At 50.1% G+C, this 26487-nt stretch overlaps 1 protein-coding gene across 3 annotated transcripts in view; it reads left to right on the top strand.

Annotated features, from left to right (window-relative positions):
- The first annotated feature begins 1789 nt into the window (after positions 1–1789).
- Positions 1790–26487, top strand: part of RASD2 (RASD family member 2) — a 42099-nt gene continuing 17401 nt past the window's right edge. Inside the window, exons 1-5 of one of the 3 annotated variants that reach the window (XM_057486415.1) lie at positions 1790–2144; positions 5009–5198; positions 6737–7590; positions 17636–17709; positions 18390–18512. The gene's annotated coding sequence lies outside the window, so the exon portion shown is untranslated. Of the gene's footprint in view, positions 2145–5008; positions 5199–6321; positions 7591–17635; positions 17710–18389; positions 18513–26487 lie in introns of those variants that run through there. The other 2 variants (XM_057486416.1, XM_036891318.2) reach the window with 2 other exon arrangements.

Raw genomic sequence — 26487 nt, 5'->3', positions numbered from 1 at the left:
GGGGAGAAATGGGGGGGTTAGAGGCATGCTCAGGACGTCGTAGCCTCGATGGACTGTGATGGATGGGGTGTGGGGATGGCGATGTCACCTTCCCAGAGTTGCCCCTCCCCTCTGCTGGAGCTTCCTCAGTGGCCGCCCTCTGGATCTCACCCCCACAGCCTCTGCAAAGGCTACTTGGCCTACGTGAAAAGTTTTCACTTGCCAGCAGGTAACCAGGAGCCTCCGCCCACTTACAAGCTTGAGAGGGGTGTGGTCAGATGGGGGTGTCAGAAACACTCGGGCCCCAAGGAAGGCTTAGCGGTGGGGATGGTCAGCATTGGGTGGGGGTGCAGGGATATGGGAACATTGGTGTTAGATCCCAAGAGAGCATCCCATCCTCAGAGCATCCTTCCCTGACCCCTTCGCCCCCATACTAAGCCAGCTCTCTCTCTCATAACCAATTGTGCCACTCTGGAATTTTCCTCAATTTGCAGTTTTATATTTACATGCATTATTGTTTAATGAAGGTATATATCTCATGTACACCCCGTGAATATGGGAACATTATCTCCCTATCGTCTAGGTGCTCAATAAAGGTTGAGTGAGGAATGAATGAATGATCTGAGCTGGAGTTCAGGCAGCCTGTTGGATCAGTGGGAACAAGGTTAATGAGGAAGAAGCTGTCAATCTGTAGAGCTTGGAGTTCAAGTTCCACCATTTCGATCAGAACCCCAGTTTCCCAACACTGACCTTTGAGGAATATAGCCACAGGAAAATAATTTTTAGCAATTCTTCAATGCTATGTGGGCTGCAAAAGACCATCAGGCATCCCAGAGGAAAGCTGGCAGGGCTCAGGGGCTGCCCAGATTTCAGAATTACTCATCTGGCACTGATGGCTCTCCACTGGCACAGAGAATTTTGTGTACAGGGCCTGGATCTGAACCATGTACTAAAAAAAGGCTGGAACAAAATGTACCACATTTCCCACCCTGAACATATCTGAGTCGATGATAATATATGTTTTTTATTTTTACTAAACCTCAAAGTGAAGAAGATGTTCCCTCAAACGCCTGGTGGACCAGTTGAAAACTAGAAGCCTGCTGTAACGAACGAACAGTGCTCAGACCCGGAGCCTGTCTGGCTCTGCAGGCCAGCTGCCCTGTGGGCCGGCTTTGTGATCAACTCAAGTCGCCGTGTGCTGCGAACCCCCGTTTTCTCATCTGTGAAGTGAGGTGAGAGTCTTCTCTCCCTTCACCCCTAGGTGTGGTGGGGGGTGGGGATGCTGGCTGAGAAAATGGCGTTGACAACTGAATGGTACTGGATGAACAGGACGGGTGGCTGAATTAGCCAAACTGCTGGACCTTTTCAAAGCCAGGATACTGAAGCATGCATCTTTCCAACCTTCGTGCGGACATGTGAGTACATGATTCTTTCTGTTCTGCTGCAGCTTCACTCTCAATTTCCCAGTCCCTAGAGGGGATGGGCTCAGCTCACCTCTCTGCCACTGGCCACATACATCATAAGCCTCTGGCCACTGGGCTGGCTGCTTAAGTGGGGCACTCGCCCCTCCTCCAGTCAGCTGCAGCCAGGGGCCCTGTGCCATGGAGGCAGCCAGGCTTTCTAAGAGTCCTGGGTAGCTGCTACTGTTCAGTCCATTTTACAGACAAGGAGTCGGAGGCATACAGAGGTAAGGCAACAACAACATGGAGATAGTAAAATGGCAGAGTCATGATTCAAACCCGGGGCTTTAAGTCATTGTGTCTCTCATCTTGTTCATCTCTGTATCTCCAGGGCTTAGCAGAGCGCCTGACACATAATAAACACTCTGCATGTGTTTGTCAAGTGAGAGTTAAGGAATAATAACATTTATTTTACAGGCTTATTATGAAAATTAAATAAGTTAGTATTAGTGAGAGCATCTGGCACAGACCCTGGGATTGAGCAGCGGTGAATAAATATTGGTTTAATTCATCCTGGATTCATTCGTTCAGCCTCCCTTACGGCTTGGGGCCATTGCTCCTGGCAAACACGGAGAAGGCAAACCCTGTCTTCCCGCCTTCAGCCCCGCATTCCGAAGACAGCCTCAGCTTTTGAGACTTGGTGCTCTTTCTCTCTGCTTCTCCTGAGTAGCTGCAAACTTACTTGCAGGGGAGTTCATGGTCAAGGTAAGCCGCTCTCTGACCCGCGTCCCCAGGCCCGCTTCGCGCCTCCCTGCCCACCTAGGTGACCCTCCCCAGTCCCCACAGACACTCCCACTCCCACCACAGGACTCACTCAGCCTAGGCCTCCTTTCCAGCCTTCAAGGATCTTTTCTTCCAGCCAGAAATCACCTCACACTCACTGCCCACCCGCTACTTTATCCACACCTCTCTTAAGGCACTTGGCACTGGGAGGCACCGCAGATTGCCCTAAAAACAGCGTGGATGATGGGGTGGGTTTGTGCCGCTGGGCAGGTCCACACCGGCTGTGTCTCCGGCAAGTCACTTCATCTCCCTGAGCCCGCAGTCACCAAAAGTAAAAACAAGTTACATAATCCCCACTACTCAGGGCTGCTGTGGAGGTTATAAACCAAATGACTAACTTAGAACAAATCATTAATTTCCACATATGGTGCTATAGAATGTCAGATCTGGAAGGACTTTAAAGGAATAGTAGATCCAGTGCTGTCCAACCTTCTTTTTGCTGAGCGGAGCAAGTTTCCCACAAGAGGTTAAGCTGAAACTCAGTGTCCTACAGAAACGGAACACCGGGTTGCTCCGGTGGAGGCGCGGCCTAGGGCTCCGCCCACTTGCCCCTTTCCCGTGGCCCCTCCCCCGCAGGGCAGGCCCAGGGGCACCCCGCTGAGCCTCCCGGACCCACCGTGCTGTTTGGAGCCTCTCGAGATTAATGTGGGACTGAGCATTCCCGGCCTTCCCATCCAGATGGTGCCTTTGGGGCGTCATGATTCAGGATCAGGAGATGCCCCCCAAGAGGGGCAAGATGTTTTAGACAAAGGAGTGATGGAGGAGGGCTCTTCAGGGGACAGTCTCTCCCGTCTCAGACTCTCCTCTGGCATCAAAATCAGAGCAGAAAGGCCCTGTAAAGTTTCTTTATCCGTTTGGGAGATTACATAGCCACTTCACAGAATCTGAGAAAAACAAGTGAAGGACCTGCACACTTTTCTCCTTTCCAAGTAAGGCTTATTGAGGTATAATTTTCATAGAGTAAAATTCACATTTTAAAGAGTACAGTTCAATGAGTTTTAACAAATGGTGACACCACGTCACAGTCAAGATACAGAACATTTCCATTCCCCTAAGAATTCCCTCGTGCCCCGCTGTCCTTCCTCCTACACCCAGCTCTGGAAACCACCGATTTGAATTAAACATTTGATATCATGTCCGTACGGTTTTGCCTTTTCTAGAATGTCACATGTAGGTAGTCACACAACGATTAGCCTTTTGTGTCTGGCTTCTTTCGCTTAACATACGGTGTCTGAGAGTCCTTCATGTTGCTGCATGTATCCATATTTGTTCTTGTTGGTTCCTGAGTAATATTCCACTGTATGGATATACCACAACTTATCCATTTACCAGTTGATGGACATCTTTCCCCCCCTAATTTTTTGGTTGTTGTGGATAAAGCTGCTGCTTCTTCCAAGAAAAAATGTTTCCCGTGAGCGAGCAGGTCGGAGGTGATCGCCCTAGGCAAGGTGAAATGGGAATTCCATGTGGCATACCAGCGAGCCATGTGTTTGCTTAGAACTGCAGGTGGGTCCCCTAAGTACTCCGGCATCCAGAGTTCTGCAAGGGAGGGTGACCCGTGAGGAAGACGTTGTAGAGAGAAGGAGACTGCCAGAGGGTCCTCCCTTCCTTACATCATCCCTTGCTTTTTATGCTCAGGGCCCAGGTTTCTCCCTCCCAGACTCCACTTCTGCTGTCTGGTGTAAAACAACACTTTTATTTTAGACAAAGGAGTGATAGAGGGGGGCTCTTCCGGGGAAGTCTCTCCTGTCTCAGATTCTCCTCTTCCATCTGAACACTGGCAAAATCAGAGCAGAAAGGGCCTGTAAAGAATTCGATTTTGCTTTAGGCATGTCTTCCACTTCATCCACTTCGCTGTCCGGGATGACTCACGGACCTGCTGATGTCTGCTCTCAGTCTGTTCTCCACCCAGCAGCCAGAGGAACTGCTGTAAATGTAAAGCTTTGCTATTTCTTTATACCCAAGAAAACATTTTTCAAAATTAAAAAAGTATGAAAGGGCAGGTCTACAGAGAAAAGCCTCCTTCCCACCTCCAGCCACCAGGCCTGTCTCTCGGAGATAGCTTGTATACTAGTCAACTAATAATTCCTCCAGAGGTGTCCTGTGTGTATATGAGTATGTGGATGGAGGTGAATTTTTTCTCTTCCTGCCATGTTTTACACGGATAGTAGCCTCGGATAAACCCTGCTGTACCCCGGCCTTGCCCAGGTAATAGATCTTGGAAATGGTTCCTTTTCCACACTTGAAGAGCACACCCACCTTGTTTAAATAGCTGTGTTTTCCATTCATGAATGCACCATAATTTGCTTGCTCCATCCCTTGTCAATGGACGTTCAAATTGCCTCCAGTCTTTTGAGAGATTTTCTTTTAAAACACAGCAGTGATCGTGGTGTTCCCCTGCTGATAGCCATTCAGTGGCTTCCCATTTCTCTGAGGATGAAATTCCAGGGCTGTAATGTAGCCCCAGGGTCAGCCTGGTCTGCTCTCTGTCCCTTCTGGGGCTGTCTCCTTCCCACGCAGAGCTGCAGACCCCCACGCTTTCCTTAGTTTCTTAGGCATGCCGTCCTCCCTTCTCCCCCCAGGGTTTGTACACATGCCGCTCCCTTTACTGGAATGTTCTCCCACTTCACCTAGTTAATTCCCTCATTCTTCAGGTGTTGGCCTAAAACTGCTTCCTCTAGGAAGCCTCCCATGACCCTGACCCCCGTCCAGGTCCTGTGGCCATAGGACCCTGTGATTCTGCTTCAAATCTCTGACTACCATATCTATTATTACTCTGTTTCAAGTGATTGTCTGATCGATGTCTGTATCCCTCACTACACTGGAAGTGCCACGGTAGCTCTCCTGCTCTCCTTGCCACCAGATCCCCAGTGTCCGCACGATTCCATGGACCCTGAAGACAGAAGCTAACACTGACTGTGCATTTACTAAGGCCTGGCTGCAGTAATTTTAAAAATCAACTCGAAAACCTATGAGGTAGGTACAATGATCGACTCCACTTTACAGATGAGGAAACAGCCTACTCTCAGCGAAGCAAGTAACTGAATGTTAGTACCGTCAATACCCACCCTGGCACTCCCTATGTACCTCCTTGCCTCCACACATGCAGTTCAAGAAGTGTTTTGATAAATGAATAAGGGAATGAAAAACAAAATGAACTCCCACTTTACAGACAGAACGGCTGAGGCAGTTTAGAGAGGAGCAGCTCGACCAGGTCACTCAGTGAGACAGAGGTGGTCCTGGGAGGGCAGCGCAGGTGCCTGACCAGGGGGCCTGGCTTCTCCCCGCTGCCCCACCTGGCCTCCCACCGTGTGCTTCCCTAGCCAGGATCGCCAGAGTCAGCCCCACTCAGCCCAATCTCACTGCCGTGGCCTCCTTCCTCCACGCGGCTCTCACACTTTCTGTGGAACTTTGCAAAGCTTGCTTCTGTGTGCCTCCCCCCACAAGACCAGCAGGCAGCTCACAGATCCCCTCAAGCACCAGCCCACATGGTCAGGGTTGCAGGAGTAGCCCATGAATCAATCCGTATCTCCATCTCACTTCCTTCCCTGATCTGTTCAGTTCCTCACATGACTCTTGTCCTCTCAACAGCGCTGAGAGGTCCATGTGATTCTGGGAGTTCCCTCCTTGGATTTATTCTACATAAGAAACTTTGTCTGGGCTATGTTAGCAACATCTTATAGCTCAGCTCTTCATAGGAGGTATTTCTCTAATGATCAAAGGTCTATTTTTATAGATTTACCTTTTCCAGATTGCAAGAATAATATTCCTGCCTCACATCGGCACAGTGTTTTCATTCAAAGATCCTCACTATAGCCATATGTGGTGGGTATGAATTATGCCCGTTTTACAGACAAGGAACTACAGAGAGAACCTCGGCTGTGCTGGCGCTACGGTGTATCCAGCCTCAGGGGTGAATCTTGATTGGTCTAAACCACACCTGACAATCTCATCCCCTTTTTCCAGTGATTGGTGTAAGGGTGGGCATGTGACCTGCTTCTGGCCAATGAGATGAAAGTTTTTCCTCATAGAAGAGAGGGCTACCTAGACATAGAAGAGAGGGCAACCTTTTTTTTTTTTTTTTTTGGTAGTTCCTTCTAGCTTTGGATCCTATTTATGAGGACTTGATATCCAGAGCTGTGGCAATCATTTTGTGACATGAGGCAGTAAGCTTGAGGATGAAAAGTCAATGCTCAGAATGGCAGAGTGGAGAGGGCCTGGTCCTTCCTGACATTAATTAGTGAGCCGGGAACCCAACCCTGGAAATACCTCTCTGCAGAGTCTTTGTTAAGTAAACATTAATATCCTTACAGTTGAGCAGCCATTGATCTGGTTTTCTGTGACTTGAAACTGAAAGCATTCTTTACTGCTAACAGTGAGAATGTCCTCACTCTCGGGAAAAACACTGACCTGGGAACAAGCCAAACGTGGGCTGCAGGCTCCGCTCCACCATTAATTAGCAGTGTGGCTCGGGGTGAAGTCACTTACCCTCTCCTTCTCTGCTTTCTCTGTAGTAAAATAAGTGCTTGCATTACATCAGGGGCATCTCCTCACCATGAGTCACAAGCCCCCGGCGCCACACGGGACTGCTTAAATGTCTTTTGGTGACAGTCATGAGTGGAGAAGGTCCACAATCAGCTCAGTGGTGAGTGTTCAGCAACGACTTTGAGGCATTAGACAGCCTCAGAGTCTTTGTTCATTCCTCTTCCCCATTTGTCAGCAAGCCTTCATTGTGCCCCAGTTTCAGGGTGTATTTTTAGTGGAAATAAACTTGAACAGCTCAGGATGACACAATTCCTTCAGGAGTTGCAGTACCATCTGCTGATGGAGGCAAGCTAGGGAGCAGGACACGCATGGAGGCGGCAAGGCCCACTGACCCAGAGGTCGGGCAGGTGGGCTAACTAGGGGGAAATCATTTAATTTTGCCAGAAAAGCAAAAAAGTCTCCATTGGCTGCCAGCCTTGGGTAAGAGGAGTACATTTGGCTTGGGTTCCAGAATTGATGCCTTCCAGGGACTCACCATCCGGCTAGGGAAACAGAGGTGCTATTTGAAATTGAAGCCTTCTAAATTCAGGGCTGGATCTGCCTGTGTTTTGCTGAGCACTTTGATGAGTTTGAAGAGCCTGTTTGGGAGTGGGTAACTGGGCAGGGGAGCGACCTAAATAAGGGTGGAGAATTTGGTTTCTGGAAGCCATGGAGAAGACAGGTTCACGGACACTGTCGGTGACCTTCCCCAACCCCCTTTGCAGTACTGGTTCATCCAGGCCCCTCGTGCTGTGATTGTACCCTTCAAACCGAGAACCACCCTCACCTACAGAAGCCTGGGAGGCCACCCTGCCTGCCCTCGGCCAATGAATGACCAATACAGGTGTGTAAAAGGCCACCCTCCTCAGCTCAAGATGGGATACACCTGTGGCGATCACACTGCAGAGCTTCCTGCGGGACCAGGCTGAGCTAAGCTCCTGCTGAACCCACATCTTGCTTAGCCTCTTGTACACCCAGCGCGGCTTCCCCCACTCCCTTCGAGTTCCTCCCGTGAGTGTGCCTTTGATAGGTCATCTGCACAAGATCCTTGTCTCAAATGCTACTTCTATGAAACCAGACCTGTGATCATAGAAATGAGGAGAGAGGGGCCACTGGGCTGGACAAAGCTCCTTCAGATGGGATGAAAATGGCCAAAATCCAAAGACTTTTCCACACAAAATATTTAATGTTCTATTTGAACTGCTACTTATGAGATGGGCAGACATGGCAGGTTTTTCTAATCTCTTGCTGTTAGGTAACCTCTTAGCCCATCCCCTTCAATCTTAAATACTATCTAATATACACAGAAATGCCTTGCAAGTATAGATGTGAGTGCGTGTGTGTAAACACAGGGTGAGGGGTTGGGTTCCCCAATTAGATTGACCTAAGATAGAGACAGGACATGCAGGGCAGTGAGACAATACATAAATAGAATTAACTCGGCAGAAACAGGAGCTGGAAGTGGTCATGAGAATGTAAATCCTTTGGGAATTTGCACAAATGTTGTAGAGGGCTTAGGACTTCCTTGGAAATAGAATGGGAATTTTAATCATTCTTATCTAGAACTTGAAGAGCCAAAAGACTTCAGCTAGGGTGGAAGACACTGCTGCTTATATACACAACATCCATTTTCCCTTCCTTCCTTGGCAAAAGAGCATTGGTTTATTCTGAACAACAATGTGCCCAGTTAACACATTTTCCCAGAGTATTGGGTGGCCAATGAGATATAAATATGAATTTTTGAGAGGCACTGTTCAGAAGAAGCCTCCTTAAAAAGGGCATGGCACAGGCCCTTTTTTGTCTTTTTCTTCCTCCTCCTCCTTCCTGCCTGGAACATAGATGTAATGGTTGGAACTCCAGCAGCCATTTGAAGCCCTGAGGCAACCTTGAGGGTGGAAGCCACACACTGAGGATGGCAGAGAAAAAAAAATTAAAGGATTCTGAGTCTTGAAGACCTCATATAGGTGCCACACCAGCCCAACTGAAGTTGGAACTCTAGGACTCGTAGTTGCACCCAATCCTGATGAATGTTGGCTTTCATTTTTAGCACCTTTGCTAGGACTCCCTTTTCTCAAGATTATCCTTAGTACTTGTTGCCATGTTTTTCATGGAAATGACTTTGGGAAGCAGCTTGGTTGAAGGGGAAAGGGCATGGGGTGTGGAGTCAGGCTGAGTTGGGTTTGAATCTCAGGTCACCTGCTTTCCACCTGTGTGACTTTTGTCTCCTTGATTGTCATCCTGTTATGTCCTTGTCGCTAAATGGAAAGACTGGTTTGCTGGAGGAATTATAGGGGATTACCTATATATAAGGCAGCTAGCTTATGGTCAGGCACATAGTAGGTGCTCAAAAAATGTTTGGTATCTTCACGCCATGGGTTTTTCTATCTCTCTGCCTTGATGAAGTTTGAATGAAATGGACTGAGACTGTTGAATGAAAACAAAGTGTCCAGACAGTTTTGACGAGGGCTTAGGGCTCAGAGTTGGGTTAAACCGAACGGTTTTTAAGATCCGTTTGGTTCAAGCATGATGAGCACCGAGCTGTGCAGCTGGAGCGAGGGAAAGAAGGTGGGGGACCGATTTTCCTCTCTTCATAGTCATAAAGATAGCTCCGCAGTCCATTTATTTAGGGGCTGATGTTAAGGAAGCCACAGTAACCGGAGAATTCACATTGCTCCAAATGTGTAGGCCATAGACACATGCCCCTTAGTTGGAGGCCCCTTGAGTGTGCTGATGTAAGGTTGGGGGTGCACTTCTCCAGAGAACAGGGGTGGGGAATCCCAAGGGTTGTAGCCTCCCCTTGGATTTAGCCTACGTTGACAAAAGCATGGGTGGGCCCCATGTGTTTGCTCCATTTTGAATTGGTAACAGCAGGGCAGGGCCCTGCCAAATCCTGATGCTGTAACAGCAGAAAAGACATTTAATGGAAGCTCAGATCTGGATCCTTTATCAATACTAACTCATTCAGTCCTCACAACACACCCTAAAATAGGTTCTGCCAGTATCTCCCTTTTACAGTTGGGTCAGTCAACTAGGACAGGGCGGCTAGTGACTTGCCCAAGGTCCTGCAGCTCTGAGTGCTGCAGCTGGCTGCAGAGAGTCCTCCCAGCCTGTGCCATCCTCGGCCAGAGCTGAAAGGGGCACGCTGGGGAGTGCCATGGCCAGCCCCCTCATTATATGCATGGGCAGTCCTGACTGAAGGAACTTCCCTCCTCAGGTAACATGCTCAGGTAATAAACTCAGCAAAAGGTCAAACTTGGGAATAGTCAGATTACCCTTGACATTTCTGGAGGCATCATCACAGGGCAGCCACAGACTGTCTCTGGACAGACCCGCGCAGCCAGTTTTTCCTCCAGTGCTGGCTCTGATACCATCTTTTCACCTCTGTCCAGATGGAGGAGATGGTGTGCATTTAGGGTCCAGGTAGCATGAAAAACGTGGTTTTGGAAACACTGCATCCCAGCCTCAGGAGGGGTGTGCAGGAAGAGACAGAGAGAACCACGGGCGGGGAGCCTCCGACTCACCCTGGGAAAGGGGTCCACGGTTGGGAGAGGGTTGCAAGGCTGCTCCCACCCACTGAATGCCAACAGCTGTCCCATCAGGGCACAACCAAAATGGCCTCACACATTTCTACATGTGCCCGGGTGCTGGAGGTGGGGCTCCCTGAAGACATGGGGGGGATACGATAGGAACGGCCCTGTCCTTCTCTCTGTCTCTGTCCTCCTCTTTTTGGCTCTAGGGTTAAGTGCTCTAACTCCATCCGATTTGGGGACGCCTGCATCACCCACACAAATAATAAAAAGGAACATTTATTTTACTTTCCCAAAAAGCTAATTTGTACTTATTGTTGGTGCAGTTCTTATCGTATTTTGATTTTACAAATTCTTTTACTTCAGAACAACTGTTCAGAATGTTGAAGAAAACACTGGTTCACACAGTTCCACACACATTCTGCTCTGACCTTTGTCCACGCCTTATTCATCATGCTGAAAATCACGTCCACACCTGCGTGAGATGGGATCAGTGGCCCCAAACAAAATAACGTCAGCAGTCAACCCAAAGGGAACAGGCTGAAGCGTGTGGGGTAAACTGAGCACTTGGTTCAGGGGCCTTTATTACAGAGCCCTTCTCAGACCTGAGCATGCGTCAGTGTCAGACGGAGGGCCTGTCAAACGCAGGCGGCGCTTCTCATGCAAGTAGGTCTGAGGCGGGGCCCATGAATTTGCTTTTCTAACAAACTTCCAACTGCTGCTGCTGCTGCTGGTCTGGGGACCACGTCATCCTCACAGCAACGGTGCTACCCTAATTATAACATCTCTTCCCTGTCAGCAGTCAAAAACTAGGCACTTAATATGTGCATTAATTTCACCACATAGTTCATTCATTTGTTGGACAAATAATTATGGGGCAGCTACTGTGTGCCCAGGTCTAGGCACTGGGGCTCAGCAGTGGAGAAAACAAAGGCCCTGACGTCAGCTGGGAAGCTAACAGGCTAGCGCCAAGAGGAGGGCTGACCAATAATCGATTAAAAGTACAAAAAAGTGATGGGCAGTGATAAATTCTAGGTAGAAAAATAAATCAGATTAAGGGGATGGTACATGATGGGAAAAGCTACTTTAGAGAGAATGGCCAGTGAAGGACTTTTTAAAAAGGTGCCATTTGCAGACTCAAACAAAAAGCTTGTGAGCAGTGCCAACATCTGGGGGGAAGAACATTCCAGGCAGAGGGAATAGTAAGTGTCGAGGCCTGAGGGGAGGGACATGTCTGGTGTGCCTGGGGACCAGCAAGGACGTCTGAGGGCTGGAAGAGAAGGAGCAAGGAGTGAGAGGTAGGAAGAGAGGGCAGGAAGGTGGGCAGGGCCCAGCGTGGGGAGGGGCTTCCAGGGGACTTGGGGCTTTAGTTGAAGGAGAAGGGGAACTGTTGGACAGCGTGACGCGATGTGGCTTTCATTTTAAAAGGAGTGCTCTGGCTGCAGTGTGAGAGTAGGACATAGAGGGTCAAGAGAGGAAGCAGGGAGACCCATTAGGCAATGATGGTGGCTTATCTAGGACAGGAGGTGGCTAGGCAATGGAGGTGGTGACAAGTGGACAGACTTGGGTAGGGTTTAGGTGCACAGAGCCAGTAGGGTTTGCTGACAACTTGGATGGGTGGAGTGAGAGCCGGTGTGGAGTCAAGGGTCACTTGAAGGTCTCTATCTTGGGCAGCAGTTCTTCGGTGCTGGGTCTGGTTCCTGGGAAAGCCACAGGGAAAGAGAGGACAGAGCCATGAGTCCACCTCCATATCTCACACCTAGTGAAATACTCAATAAACATCAAGAGTCTGGATAAGGTGGTGCCCCGGAGCATGTGGGCCACCTTTGGTCGGTTTGTCTGATTAGAGATACCCCTTTCTGGACTCACCTGGGGGCAGGTGTCGCGGGAGACACTGCGGTGGCTTCAGGGACTCAGCGGGTTGTGTCTCCTTGTAGGTTAGAGGTGTCTGGTTTGTAAAACTTGGTAGAATTGGAAAGAACCAAAGAAATCAGTTGAGGAGAACCGAAACAACATTCCCAATGAACTCTACGTAGGCTTCCTAACAGCACTCAGCTCTGTGGAACTCACTTCGGCCATTATGTCGCCAGTGTGGCTTGCCCTAACAGATTAGTACTCTTCTAGCTCTGGGTGGCCTGAACCAGGGTTTCAGTCTTAATTATTCACCAGTTGCTCCTGTCAGGAAAGAGAATGGGGATCTCAGGTTTTCCTGGCAAGTTTTCCAGAAGTCATTTATTCCTATGGAATTAAAATGTCACTTGGAGTTTTCTTATCCCTTGAGAGCTTTAGGATGATGAACTCTCCAATCCCGCACCCTGTGGACGTGTAAATCAAAACTTTTGCAAATTTGGGGAAAAAGGTAGGGACTCCTGTTACAAGGTCACCACTATCTCCAGCCTGTTGTTTCCCCTATGACTGTCTTTGGCTCACACCAAACTAAGGAGACGTGAGGCTCATTTCCTTCCTTCTTCTCTCCTGTAACCTGATTATAAGCAAGGGTCCCATGTGATCCTGTCTTTGGTTTGACTTGTATTCAGATGCACAGTCCAGCAAACAAAGGTAATTAGAAAGTAATTCCAATCTTTATTTTCATCTTTCCAGTCATACTGACGAGGATGTCAGTCGGATTTCATCCTTCCATTTCTCGAGACTGTCTTCTTTGTCTTGACAGTTCCCGCCCACATTCCCATGTGCTCCTTACTTTCCACTGCCAAAGCTTCCCGAATTTCTCCCAAATGTGCCCCCTTCCCTTGGGTGTTTATAGTCCCTGTTTCTTTATTTCTGACCTTTCTTCAAATTAAGTATATAAAAAGGCTGTAAAACAGGATGCAGAAGACTGAACTTACATTAGAGGGTATGCGTGTTTGAGAGAGAGGTGGGCAAGTTTTATTAATGTTTCTGATGCCCACTCCCTCTCCCCTAATCTGCCTGATAAAGCACTAAAGGTAATTTTCTTTGTACACGTAGCCTCTCCCTTCTCCTGCCACACTTGTACAAAGTAGTCATTAGTGTGGAGCACTTCACTGGAGATGTGGTGGGAGAAGGGGAGCAGGAAAAAATGCTCAGAAGTGCAGATGACTTTAAAAATGCCCATTAGGCACCTGTGCTCTTAAAAGACCTTCCAGCCACCTGAGCAGGGAGTTCACCCTGTATTAGCCCATCTCAGCCCATTTTGATGGATTCTTTATATCACCCATCTACACTGATCTCCAGTGTCTCTCCTCTGCTCCTTGCAGGATGAAAACCATGTCTTATGCAAACCAGGTCAGCCTGTTAGCCAAGGGGTTGAATGCATGAGCCCCGAAGCCAGTCTGCCCAGGTCTGAGTCTTGCCCCTGCTTATGACCGAGTGACCCTGGAAGAGCTTCACACCTTCTTGTGCCTCAGCTTCCTCATCTGTAAAATGGAACTAATGCTCACGCTTTCTTCACACCTTCCTCACAGGGTTGTTGGGAGGGCTGACTGAGTTAGTTGACTTAAGATACTCAGGGAAGCACCTGGTGCATAGCAGGTACTCATAAAACCCCAGTTCTGATGACTTAGTTTCCTGGGCCCTTGGGCTCATGGGTCACCTTCTAGTGGAGAAACTTGTCAAAGTCTTTTCCAAACAAAGGCCATTTCCTGCCCAAGAGGGACTGTGCTGCGACCCATTCATGATGTTTCACCTTGCTGCTTCTGTAAAGGGCTTTGGGTTCGAATCCTGGCTTTGGTCTTTTTCTGGCTCTGTGACCTTCTGCAGATCCTTCAACTTCCATGACTCTCAGATTCCTCCTCTTTAGCATGGAGATAACAATGGTACCTTTTTCCTGTAATTGTTAGGACTGGGGGAGATTGCATGTGAAGCATCTATGCTGATAATGGTTTACTGAGTACCCGCTGAGGACTGGGTGCTTTCCTGTATATTAATTCTCAGCACAATGAACAATACCCAGGACAGGGATAAATGTTATTGCAGCCAGCCCGAAAGAGCTGTGAAATGGTGGGTCCTTCGGAAGGACAGGTGCTCCCAGGTGATGTCTGATTAGAGCTGGGATCAAAGACCAAGGGGATCTCAGGGACAGGAAAGATCTCTGTGGGCTGGGAAGACTTCCTGAGGGAGGAGTCCTAGGGTCAGGCCCGGTGGACAGGAAGGACTTGAACATGTGAAAGGACCTTCAACAGTGTGTGGCAGGGCACAGGAGCAAGGGCTGTAGGGGGACCGAGCTTGGGTGCAATGCTGGCACTATGCCCTTCTGATTCAGCTAAGTCTGCAGACAGGGCTGAGCCGAGGGTTGTCATAGCGGGCAGGTGAGGTCATTGAGCAGAGCAGACGGCTGTGGAAGGTTCCCTGCCAAACTGAGGTGTTTGGACTTCAATGTTGTTATTAATAATAATAATGAAGCAATCAGAATGAGCACCATTTGTTTGCACTCTGAGATACCAAGCACTGTCTTCTCTTCTTTCTGGGCTGGATTTTCTTATTTCTCCCATGGTCCAGATGAATGAACTCAAGCTCAGAGAGCAGAGGCCACACGTCAAATCTGTGCCAGGGTCTGGACTGATACTCAGGTCTGCCCGGTGCAAGGCCAGGCCCTTGGCCACACAGGGAGCCGCCTCACCCTGGTGTACCAGCAGCCTCTGTGTGTGCTGACAGGGGTCAGCCTTTACGGACAGTCCGCGCCCAGGATGGGGGTGTGTGTGTCAGTCTTGTCCCCCAGCCCCTTTTTCTCTCCCCAACTCCCGCTGCAAGGCTGGCAAGTGCACTGAAGACTCCCTCAGGCCCTCCTAGGCCCCTATGGGTCTGTCACCATGGAGTTGAGTTTGATGGCCTTTGCAGGTCCAAGTGTTCAGGAGGCCCTCCCCTCTGTCTTGCTTGTCTGGATGGGCCCAAGTGAGGTAGAGATGGTGGGGGTGAGAGTGGGGAGAGAGTTTCCTCCAACGAGAGGGGGCTGCACCTCTCCAACTCTGCTTTGGCATTTGATGTGCTGGGAATGAGAAACCCAGTGTTGCTATGGAAACTGCCTGCCCTGCTCCCTCTGTCTTTCTCCGTGGGAAGTTCTTGTGTTTTCGGGGGGCCTTAGGGTGGAGGGGAACTCCTGCTGTACCCACGGGGTGTGCTGGAATGCAGAAGGACCAGCTCTGGGGTGGGGACACAGGGGTGGCTGGGAGCTGGGAGGGAGGCCTCTGGGCAGCCCTGCTCCCACGAAGGGCTTCAGAGCTTCTGACTTGAAGGCAGGATGAGGGGCAGCCATGGAGCTCAGGTGCCTCTCTGGAATAATCCTGGTAATGGCCAATCACACCTGAAAGGCAAAGAACAGTTTGCAAAATGCAGTCAGGTGAGCTGTTTGGAAGGAGCTTGGGACCTACATTTAGCAAGCCTCAGCCTTGAATACCAGCATAGGTGGCTTCCCTGAGCCTCAGTTTCTCCACATCTAGGAGCTGTGCCAAGTGGGACTGTGACTCTACACACCTGTCCCCTCCCTGGTGTCTATATCAGAGGCAGTGTCCAATTTAGTGGGGTCCCTGTTCCTCCCTTCCCATGCCACCTGACCCCACTCAGGTAGGCAGTGTGAGCCCCATTTTACAGATGAGAAGACCAAAGCTCAGCCCAGGGAAGGAAGGGGCTCCCCATGCACAGGGAGTTGGGCAGGGACTGAACCCAAGCCTTGAGCTCTTGCTCCTTCTGGCGCTCTTGCTCCTTCCTGGCAGCCCCTCTAGCTCTTGGCTGCTGCCTGGCGCGGGCCTTGGTTTCCTGGCATGTGGCCCACAGGGCTCCATCACCCTGAGCCACACGGCCAAGCCCCAGGGCCTCTTAACGGGGACCAGGCCTGAGACAAAGCCAATTCTCTTTTGGCTTTTCTATTAAAATAGAATAAAGTTCTGTGCTTTCTCAGTGGGAAAGAAAAGGTGGGGGTGGGGAGAGAACAGCCCTCCAAGCCCCGACATCGACACCCACCCGCCAGCACCCTCTCAGCTCCCAGAAAGGAAAGAGTTTCTTCCAGGTGATTTGTTAGCTCTTTCTGGGGCAGAAGAAGGTGGAAAACTAATTTTAACTTCTCAGGGATTTTTTTTTTAGCTTTTTAGTTTTTCTGTTTTACAGACCAGGGTTAAGATATCAGGTGCCCCCTGAGTCCACTGAGTCGGGGAAGAATTGAAACAGGTGGTAATTTTGCCTCCACCGCCAGGTTCTGCAAAGCCCAGTGGGTAGGGATGCCAAGAAGGTCAGGGTCCTGCTGATGCTTACCTTCTCCCCCTCGTTCTAAAACCTCCTGTTCCTCCCTCCCCGAGAGCCCAGGAAAGTGTCACCCAGACAGGAGGCTGAAGCCAGATGCAGGAGTTTCTGAAACCTGGATTTGCTATGCGGCCTTAGGCCAGTCACTTCACTTCCTCTCTTTGGGCCTCAGTTGCCTTATCTGTCACAGAGGGACAATAACTGCTGCCTTGCCCACTTCCAAGGGTAGTTGTGGAGGCTCAAAGCAGGGCTGGGCTGATTTCTTGGCCCCGGCATTAAAAGGGACATAGCAAAACTGGAGAAAGTCCCCAAGGAGTGATCAGAATGGAGCAGGGGCCTCTGGTCCACCAGCTGCAGCAGGAGGACCAAGAAATCAGGCTCTATTTTGTGCCCAGCCCAGGGCCTGGCACACGGAGGGTCATCATTGCCCATTTATAAGTGATGAATCAGTGAGAGTTCCCTTGGGAATGATGACAAAGGTTAGCTTGGAGAAGAGGTTCATGGGAAATCAGCGAATTGATCTCCAAGCCGCAGAATGGCTGCGATGAGAAACCGGGAAGAGATGGTTAGAGACAGGTCCTGGGGACAGGTGTAAGAGCACGAATTTCAATTCCATATGAGGGCCGTAGGGGAATGAGGTCTCATTAAGGGTTTGCAACGTGTCTTGGAAGTGGATAGGAATAGCTAAGTTCTACTGAGCCCTGCTGAGAGGCTGTGAAGGTTAGGGTGGGGATCCTGTGTCTGGAGCCATGTGGCCTGCGTTTGACTTCGCTGTGCCACTAAGCAGCTGTGTGACCCTGGGAGAGTCACATCCCGTCTCTGTAAACTGGAGTAATAAAGTTGCTTACTCAGGAGTAGCTCCAAGAATTACAGCATGTGTACGTTTATCCATCCGTCCGTCCTAGAACAGAGCCTGGCAAATAGTGTTCAGTAAGTGCTGGGCGATTGTTGGCCAGTACCATTACTTTTTCTTGGTCCCAAACTATTTGGTTTCACTTAATCTTTATGATGATCCTATAAGAAGTGCTGCTATTATCCCCATGATCTACACAGGGACACTGAGGCTCACGCACATTCAGCAATGTGCCCAATGCCACCCATCTTGAACGTGGCAGTGCCAGAACTTGAGATAACCTTTCTGCTCTCCTGCAGCCCTGCGGTTGGATGGTCAGATGAGACCGTGAGCGGCACAGCTCCGGAGGAGGTGACAGGGACGCGTACAGGAGGTGAGCGAGCGCGCTGGGGCTGGAAAAGGCAGCAAGCCCCACACGTCCGGGTCACGTCTTCTCTCCTCCCTTCTCTGCTACCTTGTCTCCCTGTGTCTCTGTCCCCAGCTCTTTTAGTCTCTCTGTCTCCCATCCTCCTCCTGTCCTTCTCTAGAAAATGAATTCGTGCTCCCCCACCACCAGCAGCACTCAGCCAATGAGTAATTAATCCCCCGTCTGTCTTATCTGGTCCTCTCAGATTTTGTTACTTTTGGCCAAAGAATATTCAAAGACATGTGATATCCAGAGTAAGTTACAGGGTTTAACTGAATTTCTCTGTATGAAAATGTGTAGACTTCGAAAGGTCATTTTATAAAAGGAATTTCTGGATTAATGCAATGCCACGTCAGCAATGATTGCTGTGTCCACATGAGAAACCGGGGCAAAAATAGATAATCCAAGAGTTATTTACTCGTCTGTGTCAGGCATAAACGATCTTTTCTGGGATTGAGTTAAAACTGCTCCCAAGGCATCTTAGACAAGGACTCCCACTATAAAAGGTGGAATAAGAGGTAACAATGGGAAGCTGTGCTGGCTTGCTGATTTCTTAAATAGAGATTCGATGAACTGGAGGAGTCTGGAGATATCCGCTTTCATGGAGAAAATAATACATCTATTCTTTCTTTCTTTCTTTCTTACAGCATCAAAGCTTTACTTTGTTCTAGGTCCTGAAATGCGAAGGAGGAGGAAATAGACTCTGAGACTCTGGGCAGCAGGCACACGTCCCTGCCCTTCTGGAAACCTTGGGTCCGGGGGAGGACAAGGTAGGTAGGCAGGCAATTAGGAGGGAGTGTGCCGAAGGCTACGAGGGGGGCCGGCCAGAGGGTCCCGTGCGCTGGCACTGGGTGAAGCACTGGGGGCGCAGACGCTGCCCTAGGGAGGCTTAGGGTCACAGTGATTGATGGTACGTGGGGTTCAACTGACAAAACCCAGCTCTGTGGGTGCAGCCTTTGGGGTGGCCTGGAATCAGGGTGGGCTTTAGGGATGGGAAAGGAGACCATTTGGGGGAGTGGATGGCATAAGGAAAGCCATGGAGATGGGCAAGTGCAGAGCATGCTGACGGACCCTAGGAATACTGGGTGACTCTAGCAGAGGTGTGTTCAGGGTGGGTAGCAAGAGGAGGGGCTGGTGAGGATGTGGGGGGCCACCTTGTGCAGCTGGTCGGGGGCCTCGGGGGCTTCTTGGCAGGGAGCAGCATGAGCAGGGCGGCAGCCCGTGGGCCCCTGCGTGGGCCTCCACGTGGACCACTGCAAAGGCTGCTTCCAGCTTGGGAAACATAAGCCCGGCCAGGTGGAAGGCTTGCCCCGGCTTGCCATCTGTTGACGAAGGGTCGCGTAAGTGCCACCTGGCTTTCTTGAGGGAGATAGCATCTGGGAGGCAGAGAGCCCTCCTCCAGGAGAAGGGGCTCGATGGTCCTGATCATGATTTATGCAGCAGCAACAGACACCCGCAGCAGGTCCAGTGATGGTCTTGGTTGTTCTCCAGGATTGTTCGGGTGCACGCGCTTGTCTCATTGGATGAGTGGGGCACAAAGGGTAGGAAATAGAGGCCAGCCCAGAAGGAGCGGCTTCCTCGCCTTTAGCTGGGTGGTGGGGGATGTGTCTAGCTCACCTGGTGGTGAACACTGCTGACTACAAGGGTCCCAGTCCCAATACTCTTCCCCCTGGGAGTTCTCCTTCTAGGCTCACTGCGAGAGTCACTGTTCCATGAAGCCGTCTCCTAGTAATCCTGGACAGAACTCACTGCCGCCAGCACCCGACAGACCCCTTCCATATTGCATGTGTGTGTTCATGCCCACACGTGTGTGTGTACATGTGTGTACTGTGTGTTTGCAGGCTAGAGGTGGGTCGTGTTTTCATAAATCCAAACTAGCATTAGGTGAACACTGACTGAGTAATAGTAAATCATCACTGATAAAAGAAATAGAATTTACATGCCACATTGTACTTTTGCAGAACCTGCTCATATCTGTATTTTCCATGTTGGTCTCACCATAATCCCAAGTGGTAGAGAGGGTAGGTAGTAGATGGCCCAGAGAAGGGTCACTGAGCTGGTTAGTGACTGAACAGGGAGAAGCCAAACACCTTGACCTCATGTTCATGATTTGGCTGGAAGAGACAAAGATCTCTTGCGATCTGCCCTTAGAGGTACAGCATGTACTTCTCCAGGCCATCCTAGCAGTTTCTAATGCTGCTAATTTAGTGATAATTTTGTTTAAAAATTTGGTTTTTTTTGGCTGTTTAATAGTAACCTGGGAACTCAGTAGCTGATTAGTGTTAAGATTAGTCACCTAATGTTGATATTAGCCAAAGTTTGAATTTTTATCATGCACAACAAACCTTACTGTTGTTTCCTTATTACATCCCACCTTTTTTGTATGCATGGCCTTGAGGGCTGACGCTGGCCACAACTGGGCTCCTCTGTAGCCTGGCTGGGCTACTTGATTTCTCTGCTCATGATACCCTTAATTTTTCTAAAGCAGCCCCTAAGCTAAGCATTTTGCAGGCACCATCCTGGTGAATCATGACACCAAACCTATCAAATGGGTTTGCTGTTTCGTCACCAGAAGGGTGTTCACCCTTCTGCCTGTTTGAGGTCACAGAATCCTGGATCTCGCCGCCCAGGCCCGTGGAAGCCACCTGCTCACGGTGCCACAATTCAACCGGTTTCTCTCTCCATCTTGCCTGACAAGCTCCTAGAATCACTCCTGGTCTTTTCCTCCTCAGTTTTTTTGGGGGCCTTTTAATTTCTTCCTTTGTCACATAAACATCCATTTCCCATTTTGCAGATGAGGAAACTGAGGTTCAGCGAGGCTCAGGGGTGCATTACTGTTACACAGATTGAGATCCACCCCCAGCCAGGTTGGCTGTCCCCAGAGCCTGGGAGAGTAACCATTAGGCTTACCGCCCCCCCTGCTCCAGCTCCTCTGCCACATCAGGCCCCTCCACTGCCAGGACCCCCGGGGGTGGGGGAGGACATGGACTTGGGAAGCCAACAGGGAGGGAGGGTGAGCCTGCCTTGCCGCAGTAGCCACCCAAGGCCTGGGCAGCTGCGGGACTAAGTGCGTTTGGCTCCCCACCAGCTGCTCCCTCCAGCTCCCCATTACAACCAGTAATTATGAACGAACAGCAGTTCCCAAGTGGAGGGAGAAAGGGAAGGTGGCCGAGCGAACATCCAGATGGGCCTTCTGGCGAGCGTGGGCTTCATCTGGTCTTTATGTAAGAGTTGCTCGCTTCCCAGATTGCCTTTGAGGCAGACGTTTAAACACTTGTTTTGTGTTTATGATACAGAGGAAGAAATTAAAAAGCCCCCAGGGGAAAATGAGGAGGTAAAAATTCAGGAGTGATTCTGGGGGTTTGTCAGTCAAGATGCAGAGAGAAACCAGTCCCAGACCTGGGCCCAGAAGCAGGTAGCTTCCCCGGGTAGAGATCCTGGATTTCATGACGGCAAACGGCACCCTGCCAGTGACTAAGCAGCAAGAGACAGCCAATGACTGAGCGCCTGCTGTGGGCTGAGCACTGTGGTGGACTATGTATGTTTCCAAGTTTCTCAACATCCCTGTTTTACAGATGGGGAAACCAAGGCTTGGGGAGGCTCAGTGACTTGGCCAGTATCAAACTCTCTGATAGCTAGAGCTGGCCTTGGACTTCCAGAAGTTTCCCTACCCCAGAACACCTCCTCTCATTCAATCCCTCCTCCTGCAGAAAGCCTCCCTAGAAAACCCAGCCCAGGGCTTGGGCTGCTCCTTCCGGGGCCATGCCGTCATGGCTTCTGACTGCACTGACTTTGGGTTGCTCTGGAACAGTTCACAGGCTCCTGGAATCTGTTGGAAGAGGGCTCAGTGGCCATCAGTCCAAGCCACCATTGGGTTTTTAGATTCTCTCTAAGGCGCCTGACTTCTGCTTGAACTCCTGCTTGAGCAGGGAGTGAGCACAGTGCACCTTGGGACGGACCTCGCGGTTTGACACTTCCCCATTTTATACTCTCCTACAGAGAGCTCCAAGGCTTTCCTTTTCTTGTCTACCCCTTCAGGGGCAGGTACAGCTTGGCCCACTCAGAATTGGTAGAACCACAACGTGGGCAGCTGCAAGGGTGTGGAATCACCAGCTCTTTGCAGATTAGGAAACTAAGGCCAGGATGCTGGGGTTTGTCTAGGGTCACACAGCAAGTTGGGAGCTGAGCTGACACTAGCCCTCAGGCCCAACTCCTAGCCCTGTGCTCTTCCCCCTTGTTGCCCAGCCTTGGCAGATTAAGATGCTCCCTCCACAGTGCTCCCCAGGCAACTTGCACCTCCATACAGGCATGTGCTGGGCTCTACTGTCATGACCTGTTCAGGAGTCTGTTTTCACAAGAGACTCAGGGATTCAGAGGGCAGGGGCTCTGGCCCAGAGAGGGCACCAGGAAACAGTGGAGAAAGACAGGCAGGGAGGGAAGGGAGCAAAAGGTGGGGTGGAGGAACAGCAGGGAAGGCAGGGGGACTCCACTGTAAGGGCTCCTTCGAGGCAGCCTGTCATCGGGGTAGAGCGAGAAGGCACTGTTCCCTGGCTGACTGAGAGCAAGAAGTTGTCTGAACGTGGCTACCTAATAATCATGGCAATGCTGACTCCACAAGTATAATCTGCTTTCTGGAAGTCCAAGGGCTTGTTACATTTGATTCACATGGCCAGGTAGGCAGGGGCTATATTGTTTCTACCTTGTAGGTGAGAAAACAGGCTCTTCCGTGAACTAGAGACAGAGTTGAACTAGAACTGCGAGGAGTACACCTGCTGTTTGCAGCCCAGAGTTGCTTCTGCCTCGACAGATGGCTATTCACCACTCAGTCAGGCAGCCTGCCCTTCATGTTCCCTGTACTCCCCCGCCCTCTCTTGAGCCTCCTTGCTTTTCCTTGAACACATCACACACACCCCTGCCCTAGAACATCTGCACTTGCTATTCCCTCTGCCTGGAACACTCTTCCCACCGATGCCCACCTGACTCGCCTCCTTGCCTCATTCTGCTGCAGTGTACCTCCCGGACCACGTACCTGTGTCCAGCAGCTCCTCACCCTCTCACATGCCGGGCCCACGTCATTTACTTTCATGGCACTGATCACTTATCTGACCTTTCATTACATGATATAGTTATATTTTATAGCTGCTCTACTATTCCCAATTTTATAACTATTGATTCTCTCCCTCTTCTCTACATCTGCTCCTTGAGGTCAGGAGTTCTGTCTGTTTGGTTCACCATTCTACCCCCAGCAGCTAGTACAGTTCCTGACACACAGGAAGTGCTTAAATATATTTCTATTCAGTAAATGGGTGAGCATCTGTTATGCACCAAACCCTACTCTGGATGTTGAGAATGTACACACAATTAAGACTGTTTCCTGCCCCTAGGGAGCTCAGAGTAGATAAGACAAAAGTATGTCACCAGGACAGAATGTTGGGCTGAGATGGGGCTCCCAAGTAAGATGGTTCTCTTAGTTGTTGTGGCAGAGACTACTAGATTACCCTGCAATATCAGATCAGATCTCCCCTTTCTCCTTAATAACAGAACCCCCAAATTTAGCTGGACATGGGGTCCCTCACTTAGAACGAACTCCTCCATTCCCAGCGTCCCATGCAGCCTGGTGTGGCCATGTGACTCTGTTCTGGCCAATTTCTAGGAAGTAGACTTAGAGATACAGGTTGTGCCCATCTTCACACCTTCCTCTGCTTAATAGACTGTAAAGTGATGGCTAGCCTTGAGCAGCCATCTTGGACCATGAGGATAAGTTCATACCCCAGGGATGGTGGAGCAGAAAGCTGGAAGAAGCCTGGATCTCTGATCCTGCAGAATATCAGTCCCCTTGCCTCCAGAATTCATTCACCTGAGTGAGAAAAAAACTCTCTGGTTTAATCCATTTTTATTTTGGGTTTTCTCTGGCTTACAGTTCAATAATCCCAATCCTAACTGATGGCAGGAAGAGAAGGTGTCTAGGAGACTTGTTTTTCCATACAGGGAGCAAGATGGCCCCCTTGCCCACCAGAGGCAGCAGTTGCGGCTGGAATGTGTCTGAATCTAGGCAGTGAAATGGGACAGGAGCTGTTGGCCTTGAGGGTAAACTGGCTACAGTAGCAGTCATTGGATCCGAGCTCATTCATTTACCTGTGCATTCATTTATTTAATTGTCCCAGCGTTCACTTGTGTAGTTTATTCATTCACCTCTTCATCCACCAAAACATTCGACCAGGCAGGCACCCACAGCACTGGGGTATGAGTTCCAGCCAGGCAAGGAAACAGTTTGCAAGTGAAGTTCTGCCAAGAGATAGGGAACAGGGGCCTCGTGTCTGGAGCCCTGTCTCTGAGGCAGAGCAGGGCTTGCTCCTCAACCAGGCCTTGGCCCCAGTTGCAGGCATCTCTGAGGAGCAGTCACATTTTGGATTGCAAGAGATTGCAGCTCCTGGGCAGAGGGCACAGGGCCCCCAGGTTCCCGGGTGCCCTCTCGTCCTTCCTGTGGCCCGGCAGGGCCCTCTCCCCTGTAAGGGAGAAGGGGAAAGACCTGTGAGCACGACTGTCCTTCGTGGTGTCATGGAAGGTGGCTGGCTTCAGCAGGACAATGGCTTGTGTGTCTTGTGGCCTCTGAAAAATCTTCAAAGTATAAAGCCTCTGCTTAGGACACAATGCTAAGAATATTCTAGAAGACAGTCAGAAATTCACAGGCCTGGTACATTTTCTCCCAAAGTGAGCCAGGACCCTGGGGGAGGGTGGGATTAAAAAGATCACAGGACTTGCTGGGGTGGGGTGAGTAGGGAGAAGTTGCTGAGAGGCAGAAGCACAGACACCCAGATGCTCTTTTGAAGCATACTTGATAAGAAACAAAGGTGACTTGGTGAGGAAAACAAGGACTTACTGGATGTTCATGGTTGACAGAATAAGCTTTTCTTCTGTATTTGATGGGCCTGTACATCCTTCCAGACACTATGGTCAAAACTGAGGGTCACAAGACAGAAACAGAGTAAATGGATCTATTTCTGTCATCTTTTGTTTTATAACAAACCCTCCCAAAACTCGTTGGCTTAAAATAACAATGGTTTTATGATTTCTCATGCTTCTATGGTAGGCAGGGCAGGGGTGCTCTTTCACATGGGCACAGCTGGACCCGCATGCAGCTCCAGCTGGTGGCTAGAAGGTTCTAGAAGGGCACATCAGTTCCCCTCCATGTGGAGTCCTGTCCTCCACGTGGCCTTTCTCACCACCTGGTCTCTTCTTCCCATAGAACAGCTTGGATTTCCTTCCTGTGTGGTGGCTAGATTCTGAGAGTGAAAGCAGATGTTTCCAGGCCTTCTGAGGCCCAGGCCTGGAACTGTCATGGTGTCACTTCTACCACATGCTGCTGGTCAGTGCCAATCACGTAGTATCCCAGAAATTGTGCAGAAGAAATAAACTCCACCTCTTGATGAGAGGAATCATAGGTGGCAAACTAGGGATCAGGAAACAGAAGGAAAATAAAATGTGGTTTACACAAATTGGACTTATGCATAACTAGATGGAAGCATATTTAGTGCATAAAATGAGGCTCATGGTCCATTTGTGGGGCTGGAGCTGGGGCTCTGCACGGCTGTCTGCCTCTCTTCCACTACCCCGCTTTCCTCTTCTTCAAACAGCCCCACCAGTTGGAGACCACTAAAGGGAGCGAGAAATACACCGAGGCCATAGTCATTAGCATCCTGGAACATTGGATTCTATTTCTGGCAGATCTGAGGTAGTTGGCAAACCTCTACCCCCTGCTTCTGTGGCTCAGCACTCCGAGGTAACGAGCCCACTGTATTATGTAGCATTAGCAGAGAAGCCAGCTGCCGACCAAGAAAGGAAATAGACTCCCTGTGCTAGATGAGGATCAGCCTGCACCTGGGGCTTGGGGTTCCAGGGAAGGAACTCACCTGGACCAAGTGGCTACTGTGGGTCAAGTGCTGCTAGGGGTGTCTGGCCCCTGTGTTTCTCTTGAGCCTCCTCTTGGGCTATTTTCCCTCTCCCTGTTTTTCCAGTCAGTCAGTGTATTTCAGTTCTCCCAGGCCTGTGCATGTCCTGTTCCCTCTGCTTGAAACATTCGTTCTCTTGTTAACTCCAATGCATTCCTCAGATCTTGGGTTCTCTGCCTCCTCTGCTAGACTGTAGGATCCTAGCCCAGTGGTCTCTAAGTGTTTGTTGAATGACTGAATGATGGGATGACTGAGCCCTTACAACAGCCTATTTGACAGATGAGACAAATGAGGCTCAGGGGGAACTAGCTTGTCTAAGACCAAGATAAGGTGAGAGGCAAAGCCATGATATGAATCCAAGTTTGTTTGGTGGCCAAGCCTGTGTCCTTTCTACCACACCTGGCTCTTGAGGGTAAATGAACGGGTGGATGGTGCTGATGAGGATGGGGACAGAGTGCTGGTGGAGTAAGAGCCAAGACACCTCTCTGCCCTGTTGCTCACAGAGAGCAATGCCAGAGACGGAGGCGGGACCTGGAGCCAGGCAGCCGAGTGATAGTGTTTTGCCGAGCCTCTGGGATTCTGGCTCCCCTGGTCTCTCTTGGATTGAGGGTTTGCAGGCACCCTCTCTATAGACAATAGTGCCAGGCCAGTGGCTCAGCTGGCTGTCAGAATCCGGAGGGCTGTGCTAACGCCCAGGCTCTTTGATGCCTTCTGGTTAAAGGGACCCAGGGAAGATTTTAGGTCAGAATCTGGAGGTGTTAGCTCAGAGGGGCAGTCAGGTGCTGCACTGGAGGTG

The sequence above is a fragment of the Manis pentadactyla genome, chromosome 10 (assembly GCF_030020395.1).
Source record: "Manis pentadactyla isolate mManPen7 chromosome 10, mManPen7.hap1, whole genome shotgun sequence".
In the NCBI taxonomy this organism is placed as follows: Eukaryota; Metazoa; Chordata; class Mammalia; order Pholidota; family Manidae; genus Manis; species Manis pentadactyla.
This window is presented reverse-complemented; position numbering and strand designations above follow the sequence as displayed.